The following is a 15,218-nucleotide window of genomic DNA, read 5'->3' as shown; positions in this document are numbered from 1 at the left end:
CTGACGGAACGCCGGGCGCAGACACCCACGCGGCTGGCGCCTGCGTGTCACCGAGTCCCCTTCTCGCGGAGGCCCTTCTGACCTGAGATCTGGAGACGCACCTGTCACTTCCCAACCCCCACGCCTGCCGTGCTTTTCTCCACGGCGTCTCTGGATGCGGCACGTCTTTTGCCCGTGCGTGCTGCAGTCCGGGGGCCGGGCTGGGCTTTGCTCCCTGCTGCATTCCCAGAGCCCGGCCCGGTGCCGGCACGTGGTGGGGCTCACTGGAGACTGGGGCCCACGGCCCCACCGTGCTCGTCCACATTGCTTGGCCACAGCGAGTGGACTCCGACTCCCGGGTGCCACGCTGTGCCCCCCAATCTCCCTGTAGCTCCCCCGCCCCTGAGAACCTGCGTCCTCGCCGCAACAGCCACACTCCACGTCCAGGCGGCCATCGCCCGGCACCTGCCTGCGAGACGAGCACAGAGCGGCACGAGGAGGGAGGGGCAGACGCACGGGTGCAGTTCTCGGGGAAAGGCGGAGGGTGCGGCAGGGTGGTCGAGGGGCACCACGGACTCCAGGGTGAGCGGCTGTGGGACCAGGCACCCCTGGGGTCTCCCCGAGGGTTGAAATTGCAGTCGGGAATCTGGCCTGACCTGCCAATTTCACAAGCCAGGGGTCTCCACGCCCTCAGGAAGCCTGCCCTGATTTCTCCCGGCCCCTCGTGTGGGGGCGCAGCAAGGTGGCGGCTGGAGCACAAGCAGCCTCCACGGCGGCTCGGTTTCCCCGCAGCCACGCAGGCGGGGAAGGAGGGCACCGCTTCCTCCCCTCGAGAGGAAGCAGAGCGCGGCCCGTCTCCCCACGGGGAGAGAGGACTCATCTGCCGCAAGGGGTTCTTGAGCGCGAGCTGCTTGAACGCGCTCCAGTTCCCAGGCAGCCACATCCTGCCCCGGGCGCTGAAGCGACCTTCTCTGGTCACGTAGGCACTCAACTCAGGGCCCACAGGGAAGCGGGGATGCTGGGGCCGGAGTCGGGCAGAGGCTGCTCTGTCCTGGAGCCGACATCAAGCAGAGAAGGGCCGATTGCTCAAAGTGGCAATCATCAAGCTCAACGACGAGCCCCGGCAAAGTTCTGGGATGCGTCGTTAAATAGAAGCTCGTAGAGAAGGAGGTGAGCCCCAGGCGCCAGCACTGTGCTCAATTCACGACGTCTCTTTTTGTTTTTGTTTTTGTTTTCGGCAGGGTTATTAGACCGGTGTGTCGGGGAAAACCTGACACACGCTGCGCCTTGAGTCAGCAGGACTTCGATGGCTCGTCACTAAATCCTGTGTAAGGATGGGTCTGTGGGCTGGAGGCGGCACATACAGGAAAAGCCAGCCCCGAGGGACCGCAGTCCCCACAGGGCGCCGCCGAAGAGGGGCCTGACCCGGCCTTGCTCGGGGGGCACTGGCAGGGCCCCCCAGTTCATTCGGCGCCTGACTAGGAAGCTGGGGACGTCAGATGGGGGCGGGTCCAATGGCCCGCAGGACAGAACCGACACTCCAGTGATGCCGAAAACCAGAAGGAGGGATGCAACCGATGAGACCGAATCCCAAGGAAGGAATGAGAAGCCGCCTGAGGCTCAAACAAGCAAGCGCACAGACGGGGAAGGCGGAGGGGGCTTGGCTCGCAGCAGTTCAGAGAAGACAGACCCGGAATTCCAGTTAGGGATAAGCTCGGGCGGGGCTGAAAGCCTGTGAAGCAGCTTCCCAAGGACGTGGCTCTCGGGGCTCACAGTTTCCTGGGCTCCCCACTCCTCCCCCAGCAGTAAACCCGGACACGCTCTCCTGGAGGCGCACGGGAGCCCTGAGCACCTGTCCCCCCAGGCACCACTCTGGCCACACTGTGTCCCCTCACCCCGGGTCCACCCTGCAAGAGGACTCTGAGCCCCCCTGCAGACTGCGGAGTCTGTCCTGACACTGCGTCTCCCGCGCCCAGGACAGTGCCTGACATGCAACAAACACAGCCGAACAGAAAGTGACAAATGACCAGACGCCCAAAGGAGGGCGGTGAGGACGGTGATGAATGAGAAATCCACGTCCTACGAAGACAACTGAAGGGTGTTCTGGCTAAAGAGGAGATGGCTCCGCACATATGACAACTCCCCCAAATATCACGAGTATCAGAAGAGCCGTTGCGGAGAAAAGCGACCCATTCCCTGCCAGCCCCAGCGGGTGCAGCTACAAGGAGTCAGACCTCGTCCTCACACGGAAAATGTTCTCAGGCACGGCGCACGGCTTGGCAAAGCAATCAGATTCCCGCCGGACACCGCCGGTCCGGGACGCTCCCAGGGAGAGGCCCGCCCAGGGCAGGCGTGATTCCGGGGTTCTTTCTGGACCCCAGACCCGAGGGACTAAGCGATGGTTTGCTGTGGACGAAGCCCCCATCTCTGACCGGCACACGCCACGATGCCGAGGGAGAGGACGGGCCCAGACGGAGAAAGAGCTTTTGGTGCGTTGCCGTCTCCACGGACTGCGGGGGCTGTCGGGAGGCCGTGTGCGGAAGGGAAGGGCTGTGGCTGCTTCGGGGCCGGGACGTCGACAGACGATGTCCGCCATGAGGGCAGTTTGCCCGGACGCAGGAGGGAGAGCCGGCTCGCCTGTCTGCTCAGAGCCTGGGCTCCACTACGGGCCCGTCCCCTGCCTGCCCCCGTCTCCAAGTGAGTCCATCTGTTGCTCCCTTTCCTTCCCCTCACCGTCCAACAGGTAACTTGAGCGTGTTCAGTTTGCAAAGCACGGCGCGGGGCTGTGGGGCCAGAGATGAGCCAGACGACACTTACCTGCCCTCAGAGTGGTTCAGGCCGCCAGGGAGCTCAGAACCGAACATCCACAGCCCTAGTGTCCCGCGGACCCGGGCCTCACATCTAATTCCTGACAGTGCGGCCCTGGGCAAATCACTAAGTGGTCTATGCAAACCTCGACTTCTTTGGCTGCAAAATGGGATGGTAACTTCTATTTCACGGAATTCCCGCGAAGGCTCCAGCGAACGGATTCTGTGCAGGGCTCCCGGTCCGGCTACACAGCCTCGGGGCTCAGTTAACATTTGCTATTATTGCCCATGAGACCGGGAGGGACGCAGGGCTACGGGCACTCGGAGAAAATCCAAACCTCTGCCTGGAGTGGATGAGGGCGGGGTGGGGAGGCTGCATGGAAGAGGCAGCCTTGAGCAGACGTGCAGAAGGACGTTCCAGGCAGGGGAAACGGGCGCTCTGCGAGGGAACGCGTGCAGCGCGGAACGTCAGCGCAGTGGCAAGCCGCTCCTCTGCGGCAGCGAGAGGCTCGAAGGGACCACTGTCCTCCCGGCATGGCCGAGGGACAGCCTGGAAGGGGCTTGGGCTTCCTGCCCCGCCATCCCCAAAGACCACCCCATTGCCTGTGGGAACATTTCCTACGACGCCAGGCGGGCTCCGGTGCCTGCAGGACGATCAGCGCGCCAGTCCCCAGAGGATGCTGGGGAGGAGGGAGCAGCCACGCGACCCAGATTCGCTGTCTCCTCCCCTCACCCTGTCACAGCCCTGGCAACAGGGACCCCGAACGAACAGGGCTCTTGTCTTCACCTTTATCTTCTCCACCCTCGGGGATGGTTCAGAGTGATCGGCCGCCATGCTGGGCACCCTCAGGGCCACGGGCTGCCAGGCAGCAGTGGGAAGGGGGCGAGAGGGATGGAGGGAGGAGGGAGGGAGGACTGCTTCGCCGTGAAGTGTCTGGGCTGGGGGCCGCCCGGTCAGCTCCTCCGCCCTGTGCCGCCCACCCCCTCCTGCTTCGCCATCCTCGTCACGGGGAGCAGGCGACATCTCTGGGCAGGTATTTGGGGGCCTGGCTTCTCCCAGGTGAAGGTGGGGCAAATGGAGGGTCCGGGATCTGCGAGGCAGGAGGAGGCGAGGGGCAGGAACGGCTGAGAGAGCCGCGCTTGTCCCTCTGGCCATTCTCGGCACAGCTCCCACTGCGCAGGGCAGGGGCGGGCAGGAGGGAGGAGCTCTGGCCTGGAATGCTAATTTGCCTGTGAGCTCCCCTGCCTGGGCCGCTGGGCACGGCCGGGCCTGCGTGGGCCGTGGAGGGGTGGAGGGACAGTGTCTCTGCCCCCCCACCTGTCTCCTGTTTGCCGGCGGCTTCCAAGCAGGAGGCGCGTGTGTGAGGGGGAGAGTCTAAGCTGCTCAGGTCCCAGCGCAAAGGCCCATGACGGGCGGAAAGCCCACGTGTTTGTCAACTGCTGGGGGGGGACAGGGGTGAGAAGGGTGTTGGCCTCCCCATCCCGCCCCCGTCGCCGACTCCTCCTCTCCTCCATCCCGTCCCCAATCTGTCACCGCATCCTGTCACCGTTTCCTTTGCAATGCCTCACCCAGCCCCGCCCGCCCGCACAGCCCCCGGACAGCGGCCTCATCCCTTTCGCGTCCGGACTACAGCGACAGCTTCGCGGGGCCCCGGAGCCCGCTGTCCCCTTCCTGCACACGCCGTGACGTCTGCCTGCTGAGCGCCCCCAGACTCTGTCCCGTCACCTCCCTGCACAAGGACCTACCGGGCTCCCTGAGACCCTGAGTCAAGCTCCGAGTCCTGCCCTGTTACGGGGACCCCCCGGGGCCCTCACTTATTCCAGCTTTTCATTCATGGCCGCGGTACCGCTGCTGCCCTGGAGCGCTCCCGAGGCATCGTGGAGGTGGAGGACGCAGAGGAGAACAGGGGCACAAAGCCAGAGGGAAGCCGGGCCCCAGGGTCAGCCGTGCACACTTGTTCGCAGTGAAGCAGCCGCATGTGAGGGACAGCGGCACGTCTGTGCTCCCCGAGCAGAAGCAGCCCCGCTCCTGCCCCCGCAGACCGCGACACGCCCTGTTCCAGGCCACGTCCAGGCTCCTCTCCCAGCCGTGGCCCCCGCCCTGCCCCCTGCAGGCCCACGGTCCCCTCTCCAGCCGCTCCTGCCTCCTCACGCAGGTGACGGCCCCACCTCCATCTCTCCCACGGGCTCAGTCCCTGTGCTTCGGGGGGCTGCACTGGGGCTCAGGGCTGAAGCCGTGACCCAGGTCTGAGCCAACCGGGGTGTCCCATCGCCCCGGCCCCAGCGGTTGATTCTGGTGGTCATGAGAATGGTGGCCCCAGGCCAGGCCAAACGGGGTGAGCATGACTCGGGAGGACATGCTGGTCTGGCGGGGACCGTTCTTCGCTCTGAGACCTGCCCCTGCGTGCAGGGGCTCTGGCCCTACTGGCTGTCACCCTGCCACCGCGAGAGCAAGGCCTGCCTGGGAACGGAGCCCACCCAGAAGCAGCAGCAAACCCGGTCCTGAGGGCGTCGCCGAAGCTGCTGGACTCTGAAGCCCGCTCTGCCGATTGGTCGCTTTCCGCTGCCCCTGGCTTGGGGCGCTCTGCCTGGCAGGCGTGCCCGGTTCTCACTTATTTCTCTCCTTCTCCACCTCCGGGAGCCCAGGCCGTCCGTGCTGCGTCAGAACGCACGCGGCCCTGCGCGGCCCCGCAGCAGACGCCGAGCTCCTGGGGGGCAGTGTGCTGCGCACACCCTCGGGACCCTCGGGACACACCATGACGCCACCGCACGGTGCGATCGACGCGGGGACCTGGAGCCCAGCTGTGAGTCCCGGGACCGTGCCGGCCACTCGCCGGGCCCCAGCCACGCTCGGTGGACTCCCCACTCCCGCGCCTCCTCAGCCCGGCCTGGGGCGCTGCCTACGAGGTGCCAATACCAGGGTGGGGACGGACAGTGAGCTCATATCCGCCACTCCCCTCAGAGGAAGGTGAGTGTGCAGCCCACCCCGGTGAGGACGCAGCAGATTCCAAGGGGATGTCCTTGGCGCCTGGTCCCAGCCCTGGGCACGGGGAGGCTGTCGTCCGGGGCCGCCATGCTCTTGCTCAGGTGTCCCTGTGCACATTTGGCACGAAAATAAGCACAGAGGGGGCATCTGACACTTCCTGTAAGTGCCATCAGCAGGTTGATGGACAGCCACCGTGGGCAGCCAATGGGCAGAGCTGACACCAACGGCGAAGGTGACATTTCCTGAATGCTCACGAGGGGCGGGCACTGCTTCGTTCCTCTGCGTGTTTTAATTCACTTAATCCTTGCGCAAGCCAAAGAGGAGCCGCCATTATTATCACAATGTCACAGACGACAGCACTGAGGCTCAGGGGTTGAGTGACTTGCCCAGGCCGGACCTGAGCCGGGGGTTCTGCTCCAGAGTGAGCCTGGGCCACTCCGTGCCCTTCCCCGGGTGCTGGGGACGTTCCGGACAGGCGTCGGCAGGCCGGGGGCCAGCGGGCAGGAAGAAGCAGGAGAGTCTGGGCGCCGAGTCCACCGGAGGCAGCGGCCCCGCGCAGTGGGGAGGGCTCCCCAGGGAGGCGGACGCCCGGCTGGTGCGGGTCGGGGAGACGGGCGGAGGGAGGGGCGCGCCCCAGGCCTGGCGTCCTGCTGGGATGGGGCTGGGGTGACCTTGCGTCAACGCTTCACCGGATGGGAGGAGAGGCCCTGCGTGGGGCACGGGGCGGGCGGCCGGGAAGGTCACCGAGCTGCGGTTCAGGGTGCTTACGCCCAGTGGGCAGGACCTGCTCGCCAGGCGCGGCCGGGGACTCTGCGCGGAGACGGCAGACGCCACCCACTCCTTCCTGCTAGTGACCGATGGCGCCACGTGAGCGCGGGAGACACAGACGCGGCGGCCCTCCAGCTCAGGAACACGACGCCCCACCGGCCTTCTCTCAGGTCCTCCCGCCTCGGGGCGTTAGCTCATGTCCTTCTTTCGTTCTGGAACGTTCTTTCCGACCTACCCACTCACCCCTCGGATTTCACCATAAAGGTTATTTGCTCACATACCCCTCCCCCTACCCCCCCCAGACCAAGCCAGGCCCCTGCCGCAGGTCTCACGGCACCTCATGTCCCTCCACAGAGAGGGTGACACCCCCACATCGTCTGGGCCACAGCCCCTGGGTCTGAACCCTGGCTCTGCCGCTCGGCCAAGTGACTTAGCCTTCTGTGCCTCAGTTTCCTCATCTGTAAAATGGGGTAACGACAAGATCTCTTCGTGCCACATAGCAAGGGTTGAATGAGTGCTCGCACTCAGAGCCATGGTGGTGTGTGCTCCATAAATACTGGTAACCACGAAAATACTATAAATGGGTCTCATCACAATTGTACTTAATAATCAGTCAGTGGGTTGTTTACGTTTGTCTCTCCCGCCAGGGTGTGTGGTCTGGTTGGACGGGGACGCCGCCTTACTCGCTGCTGCATCTGCAGAGATCAGCACGGTGCTGTGCACACCGCAGGGCTGAGTAAACGTTTGGCTGCAGGAAAAAGTGAAGGAATAAGGCCCCCAGCGGGAGAGCACAGCCACCACTGGGGCCCTCGGGACGCACAGGCAGCCAGGAGGCCGAGGGGCCCGCACAGCGGGCTGTGCCGGGCTCCTGCCTCGGACCCCTCCAGCACAGGAAGCCGGCTGGGCCCCCCCAGGACCGAGAATCCACAAAGGGGCGGCTGCTAGAGGGTGGGACCGGAGCGAGGACGGCTGGGACCGGGGTAGCCCTCCGATCAGCACCCACCTGCTAAAGATGTCTGCGGAGCCTTCTGAGGGTGTTCAGGACCCCGCCGCCTGCACAATGGCCTCCTCCCGCCACAGGTCGGGCTGGATGGGGGGCGTCGAGTAGGCCTGACCCACCAAGCAGTGCTGGCGCCTCGCAGGAGTGACGGTGCCTGTGTGGCGGGAGCTGGAGCATCGAGACCACCTCGCTCACCCCACCCACCCAGCACAGGGCGCCGCCCCCACCCCAGCCACCTGCGCAAGGGAGAGAGCACCCGGTGGGGGCCGGGAGCTCACAGGAGGAGGGATGCTTGTTGAGCAAACGCGGGAGGGAGAGGGAGGACCAGGGACTGGGGAGCTGGCAGGGCAACAGAGGAGCCCGGAGAAGAGGCAGTGCTTCCTGACTCCCTGTAAGGTGCGTGGTACCTGCCAGGGACCCTTCCCACACGTGGTCTCAGCTCAGCTCCCCACACTTGGATAAACAGGAGAGAAACGCTGGCTGCAGAATAAAGCAGGCCGGAAGCAGAGGGACGCAGCGGCGAGGGGAGCGGGAACTGCCGGAACCAACTGCAAACGGTCCCCAGATCTGGAAAAGCGCAGATGTGCAGACTTGGGTTCTTCCCACCTGAACCCCTGAGGAACTCGGGGCCGGCTCCTGAGACAGGCCGGGCCGTGGCCCGCGATCTGGGGGTGTGCAGGCTCTGCTCACCTGGGCTAGAGCTAAGGCGGCCGGAGGAAGAAGGTATCCGGCGGGGGGGTGTCGGAGGACAGGAAGGAAAAACACTCGAATTGCAAGGCGAGGGCAGAGTCTATTTATATTGGGTTTAATTAACTCTTCTCCCTGGTGCCACTACAGCAGCAATCACACCGCAGACGGCACTGATTTGATTGGCAAGAGACACGCCAGGCAGAATATTAAGGCACCAGGCCCCTATAAATAGGCCTAATCACAGCGCCTCACTGGAAGACAGTGAGGAAGACATTAATCAGGCCTGGCACTGTGCCCCAGACCTGCTCTCCTAGGCGCCACAGTGGGGCCCTTGGTTGCAATGGAAATATGGGTAGGGCTAGGTTAACTGTGACAGCAAGGGCCCAGAAGGCTTCATTTGGGCTTAAAGTGCTGTGTGACCTTGGGTAAGTTGCTTGCCCTCTCTGAATCTCTGATTCTTTCCATTTTCCTTTTTCAGACTGAGAACTGGCACTGCTCCTAAGTGGTTCTTCCCAATAACGATAATGGATATATCATACATATCTCACAAACACCTTCACTGAGCTGGAGCTGCCTCGTTTTCCTCCTCTGGCTTCCCAGCTCTTCCTTCTACCCACCTAATTCTCTCCTGCCCTCCTCGGGATAGCGCTTTGCATGATCCGAGATGCCCATTCTGCTCCTCAGCTCCCTCTCCAGCAGTGAGTTCCTCCGTCACACTCACACCTCCAGGAGGGGCAGCCTTGGCCGCCCAGACCTGAGCTGCCTGAATGCTCGTCAGGACCCAGGAGTTACTCCTCCCCTCCCCGCTTCTCTTCCCTCCTCTCAGACAACCAAAGCGTGGCCAGCTGGTCCCCAACCATCTGAGGGAACTGACCCTCTGAGACCAGCACACGCCTTATCAGGAATGTTCTTCCCTCTGCCCTCCTTTGTACTCGTCCTTATGCAAATCCGCTGGCTGTGGTTAGTTCTGTGCCTCAGTCCTCCCAGCTGTAAGATGGGGAGGCAAGAAAAGACAGAAGATACTTTCCGCACCCATCTGGAGACGAATTCCTTGTCAGTTACGCTGATTGCGTGTGTTTGTGCGCACGCACGTGGGAGAGGGCAATACAGGCACGAATCTCCTAAACAAGCAAGGAGCAAGTCCGTTCAAGAATTAAGAGACTGAATACAGCTGATTAGTGGCTTACTCATCCTGTGTGCAAACATCTTCTGATCGTCTATTAGGCGCAGGCCATGATCACAGCAGAGATGAGTAAGACATCATGTGATACCAGCCAGGGAGACACCTCGAAATCAACGAAGATCGTGGGACAGGAGCTCTAATCCAGCCACCAGTGCAGCGCTGAGGAGAGATAAATCCCTTCTGCGGTTGGGGGAAGCAGGAAAAGCCTCTCAGCAGAATCTGAACCTCTCTGCCAGCCCCAGGGAGAGGGTGCAAAGAGCATTTCAAGTAAAAGGAACAGCTTGAAGAAAGGTGTGTAGGGGAGTGGCAAGAAGCCTTGGGTGTGAGGGTACAATTATCCCTGGGGCAGTATTAAGAAAAAGGATGATAAAGAGAGGCCAGTTTGTGAAAAACACTGAATATCAAGGCTAGGAGTTTGGACTTGAGCCAGGACTGAAATCCTCAGCCCTGTGCTGTCTGGTACGACAGCCGCCAGCCGCGTGCGGCTACTGGGCACTCAAGATGCGGCCAGTCCGAATGGAGACGTGCCAGTAAGCGCAAAACACCCACCGAATTCCAAAGACTTAGCAGGAAAAGAGAATATGTCTTTAAAATTTCACATTGATTGCATGTGAAATAACCATATTTTGGACACATTGAATTAAGGAAGATGTATTACTCATTTCACCTATTTCTTTTTACTTTTCTTTCTTTCTTTCTTTTTACAATGAGTATCCTGTGATTCTAAAGAAACATGTCTCTGTTCTTCTTCTCAGGCAGGCGACGTCCTGAAATGGATTTTGGCCTAAGCATCAAAACTAATCATAACATTATCACTTTATCCTCCTTAAATCTGGGGTAGCTCTTAAATGATTATCCTGGAGATAGCCTTTATTTTCCTTCTTTCCGCAGATAACATTTTCTTGTGGTACAATACTACTACTCTTAGCCAATAATATGAATCACTAATAATTACTACTAATATTAGTGAATAATATCTATATATGTTACAACCATTCTAACTCCTTCTTGAGAATTATCTCATTTAATTCGTAATATATCAGTGAATTTATCATTATCCCTGATTTTAGACAAGGAAACGGAGTTGGAAAGACCAAATAACATTTTCTCAACATGAAAACACTGGTTCGCGATCAAGCCCAGACTTGAACCTTCGTTGTCTGAATTCAGAGCTTTTGTTATCTGTCAGCACATTCTATTGTTTTTATATATTAAAAATGCAAATTTTAAGAGTCCAAAAATTTTGTTAGTACCGCCAATTGTAAGAACCCTCATCTTGATAATCTGTCCTCACGTAAACCTAGACTAGCTGTCTTTCACATTAAGGGAAGAACAAGGGGCTGTAGCGCTAACGGAGCCCTCCTGTGAGGCAAACACTCCCGCGACTTTAGACACCGTCTCAATTGTTTATCTTCACAACAAACTCTGGAGTTAGGTATTACGATCTGCTTTTACCGCTGAGAAAACCCAGGCACGAAGAGGTTCATTGACAATTATCTTTTTAAAAGCCTGTGGTGCTCATCTACGTAGATGAAGGATAACGTCTTATTTAGCAGAAAGACAATAAACACCGGAGAAGACACAGGACACAGGGGATTCAGCTGAAAAAAAAGTTGAAAAATGTATCAAAAGTAGTCTCCTACTAGGGAGTTTTGTAATTAGAAACCCTAACTCCTCAGGTCCATAACGCATGACTGCAATTCATTTGAGGCCTGTGGTATTTCCTGCTCATCCACTTTCGTTACTTTTTAATGCATTCTATAAAAACATAAATATTCTTTAATAATGGTGTTTTTCTCGCGTCTACGTCATGTTCATCAAGATTTCAGATTCCGGCTGGGCGCGGTGGCTCACGCCTGTAATCCCAGCACTCTGGGAGGCCGAGGCGGGAGGATCACTTGAGGTCAGGAGTTCGAGACCAGCCTGAGCAAGAGCGAGACCCCGTCTCTAACTAAAATTAGAAAGAAATTAATTGGACAACTAAAAATATATAGAAAAAATTAGCCGGGCATGGTGGCGCGTGCCTGTAGTCCCAGGTACTCGGGAGGCTGAGGCAGGAGGATTGCTTGAGCCCAGGAGTTTGAGGTTGCTGTGAGCTAGGCTGACGCCACGGCACTCTAGCCGGGGCAACACAGTGAGACTCTGTCTCAAAAAAAAAAAAAGATTTCAGATTCCTTTAACTGACAAACAAAAATCATATACATTTATCGTGTAGCGCTGGCAGCTCTGCGGGACCGAGCGACCTTGGTAAAAGCCCGCCCGCGTCTTCCCGGCCCAGCGCGCCCCCGCCACAGCCCTCCCGCCCGCGCCTCCGCGTCCTCGCCGCTCCGGCCCCTGACCGCGCACGCACGCACGCTCCCGCCCCTGAGCGCGCGCGCACGCACGCTCCCGCCGCCCGGCTGCCGCGCTGCCCGCGCCGCCGGGTCCTAGCGCCGGCTCCGAGCGCGCCGCCCTCCGGGAGCGCTTGTGGCCTGGCCGCGTCTTCGCCCCGCGCGTGCTCTTGGTGCCGCCAAACTGGGCGCTTAGAAACGGTTAAAATGATGAATTTCAGGTCATGCATATTTCAGCACAATAAAAAACAGCTAATAAAAAGCCGGTAAAAAGAAGGAAAAAAGAGGCTAAAAAAAGTTAAATGTATAAAGGAAGCAGCGTCTGGAGTTTCTGGCCCTTCTCTCCCAGGGTAGCCGGGTGACAGTACGGGATGCTCAGTTAATTGAATTTCAAGTAAACGACGAATGATTTTTTAGAACCAGTGTGTCCCAAACTAAACATGGAGACGTACTTATGTTAAAGAATTATTCGCCGTCTGTCTAAAATTCAGAATTAGCTAGGCGTTTTATGTTTTTACTTGCTGACTCTGGCAACCCTGCTCTCTCGGATACTCTCCCACCCTCCCGGTTTTGTCCTCCTGCCCGCCCTCTCCCCGGGGAGTCAGGTCCAGTTGCAACAAGAACATTTCACTGTCTGAGCCCACAGAATGGGAGAAAGAATTTGCTCTCTGCACGTCCGATAAAGGGCTGATAACCAGAATCTATATAGAACTGAAAAAAATCAACAAGAAGAAAATCAAACAACCCCATCAATAAATGGGCAAAGGAAATGAACAGAAACTTTTCAAAAGAAGACAGAATAATGGCCAGCAAACATATAAAAAAATGCTCAACATCTCTAATCATTAGGGAAATGCAAATCAAAACCACAAACCCCAGTGAGATTGGCCTTTATCAAAAAATCCCAAAACAACAAATGTTGGCGAAGATGCGGAGAGACAGGAACACTCTTACACTGCTGGTGGGACTGCAAATTAGCGCAACCTCTGTGGAAAAGAATTTGGAGATACCTCAGAGAGCTAAAAATAGAAATACCATTCGATCCAGCAGTAGCACTATTAGGCATCTACCCAAAAGAGCACAAAACATTCTATGATAAGGACATCTGCACCCGAATGTTTATGGCAGCACAATTCACTATTGCAAGAATGTGGAAACAACCCAAGTGCCCATCAATCCATGAGTGGATTATTAAAATTTGGCATATGTTTACAATGGAATATTACTCAATCATAAGAAACGACAGTGATCTAGAACCTCTTATACTTTCCTGGATTAAACTTAAGCCCATTATCCAAAGTGAGGCACCACAAGATCGGAAGAATGGGCTCCACTTGTACTCGCCATTGAATTGGTACTAACTAATCAACGCTAGGGTGATCACATGGCAGAAATACTCTCCAGGGATTAGGGGGATGGGGGAGGTAAACCCGCAACTAAAGGACACGGGGAGCATGGTAAGGGGGAAGGGCATGCCTCTAACCCTTGCTTGGGTGAAGCAAAGACATAAAATGTAACCAAAATGTTTGTACCCTCATAATATCCTGAAATAAAAAAAAAAACAAAACCATTTCACTGTCTGGATGGCTGCAGCGTAGGGTCCCCAGCAGTGGTGAGGAAGAGATGGGTTTCCACGTGCAGACTGAACATTTGTCTTCCAGAATTCGTACGTTAACACCCTGGCTCCCAATGTGACGGCTTTTGGAGATGGGCCTCTTTTAGATAATTAGGGTTAGAAGAGGCCATGAGAGTAGAGCCCTATGATGTGTTTACTCAGAAAAGATCTCTCTCTCTCCCCCTCCCTCTCTCTCCTCCTCCCCCCACCACATGAGACACACAGAGAAGGTGGCCGTCTGCAAACCCGGAACAGAGCTCTCACCGAATCAGCTGCCACCTTGATCTTGGACTTCCAGCCTCCAGAACTGTGAGAAAAAAAATGTTTGTTGTTTAAACCATCCCGTCTATGGTATTTTTGTTTTGTCTAATACAAGCTGTAAACACGTTTTGTCCTCACCTCGCCTGAGCAATATCTGAGTCGCTTAAGATACCCAGGAGACATCAAGGAAAGGGAAATGTCCCAGGCACCAGGCCCAGCCATGCCCAGGAGCAGCCGCGTGGCACAGGGGCGAACACGCAGGCCTGGGGCTGTCCACTCATTCTTTGTGTGACCTTGGGCAAGACACTGGATGGGGCCTCAGCTGCCCCATTTGTAGATGAAGGTTAAAAGTGCTTGCCCACCTCCTTTGGAGGGCAGTAGAGAAAGGTGTCGAAGTCCCTTGTAATTTGTAAAGTTTCTTTGAACACAAAAGGAAATGTGTCTGTTTGTTTATACATAGACACACATACATGCACACACGCCCCGCCACGTCACATATCAAGCCTGGCTGTGTCTTCTCACAAAAGCACTGCTGGACAGCTGTCTGTTCTAGGACATACAGCCAGTTCACCCTCCAGACGGCTTATTCTCAACTTTATCAAGGTTCTCTACCTTGTCTGCTGCTGAAAGGCTCACCCCAGACCTAATTTTCAAGATTTTCTGCAAGCTGGAGTGCAAAGACATTTAGCCTCAGCCCCGCAGGCTGCAATGGGATTCCTTGAGCTCCGTTTAGACAAAAAAAAGCTGGGTGTCATTCTAATGTGTGGGCGCCGAGGCCTCACCTGCCTCTGCTGGCCTGGAGGAGAGAGGGTGCCGGTGGTCCTTGGCCATCTTGCTGAGGCTCCCAGCGTCTGCCAGCCTCCTGCATTTCCCGTGATCCATGAGCATGGGCTTCAGAAATGCCTCAGGGTGGTGTGAACAGAGTGTAGCAGGGTATCCTGAGCCCGCCCGTGGTCTACAGGAAGAAAACGAGAAACAAAACTGAGGACTTTAAGTTGTTCCCTACGCCCCTGCCCCGCTACCAGGTGCCTGTGTTCTTGGAACAGACTCCCCTCTCCTGGAAACCACATTCTTCTCCAGCATTAAATTTCACCAAGATGCCTTGTTTTGGAGGAAGGCTTCCAAGGATGCCTGGAGAAAGAAGGATGGAAAGTCTCACCCTCCAAAGAGACAGACAGTGCAGCCAGACAGAAGACACGGACAGCTTCTCTTGCTCAGGTTTCTAATGCTTGAAAGAAGCTCAGGTGTAGAACTCTACCAGGGAGCACCGTGCCAGACAGGCAAAGACGGGGCTTCCCCTGTGGGAGCCTCGGGCTGCCGTCATTATTGGCACCAGAGCCAGTTTGGGTTTTTTTTTTATAATCCACCCATTTGCACATTGAAGCCAGTTTTGTGAAATACCCGTGCATCCCTGTGTTAGGAGTGAGTCACGCCATCCTGACCTGGCCTGAGTTCGACCTCATATAGTTCTACCCCTCCAGGGAGCCTCCTTGAGGACTGCAGATACCAAGGACTGCCCCTGCCCGGAAAGTGCAGCATCTGAAGCTTCCCCAGACAGCCACGCCCCCACCTCGTGCTCTGCGGGGTTCTCTGAGCGGC

The sequence above is a fragment of the Propithecus coquereli genome, unplaced genomic scaffold (assembly GCF_000956105.1).
Source record: "Propithecus coquereli isolate 6110/MARCELLA unplaced genomic scaffold, Pcoq_1.0 Scaffold269, whole genome shotgun sequence".
Classification (NCBI taxonomy): domain Eukaryota; kingdom Metazoa; phylum Chordata; class Mammalia; order Primates; family Indriidae; genus Propithecus; species Propithecus coquereli.
Note: the sequence above shows the minus strand (reverse complement) of the source record.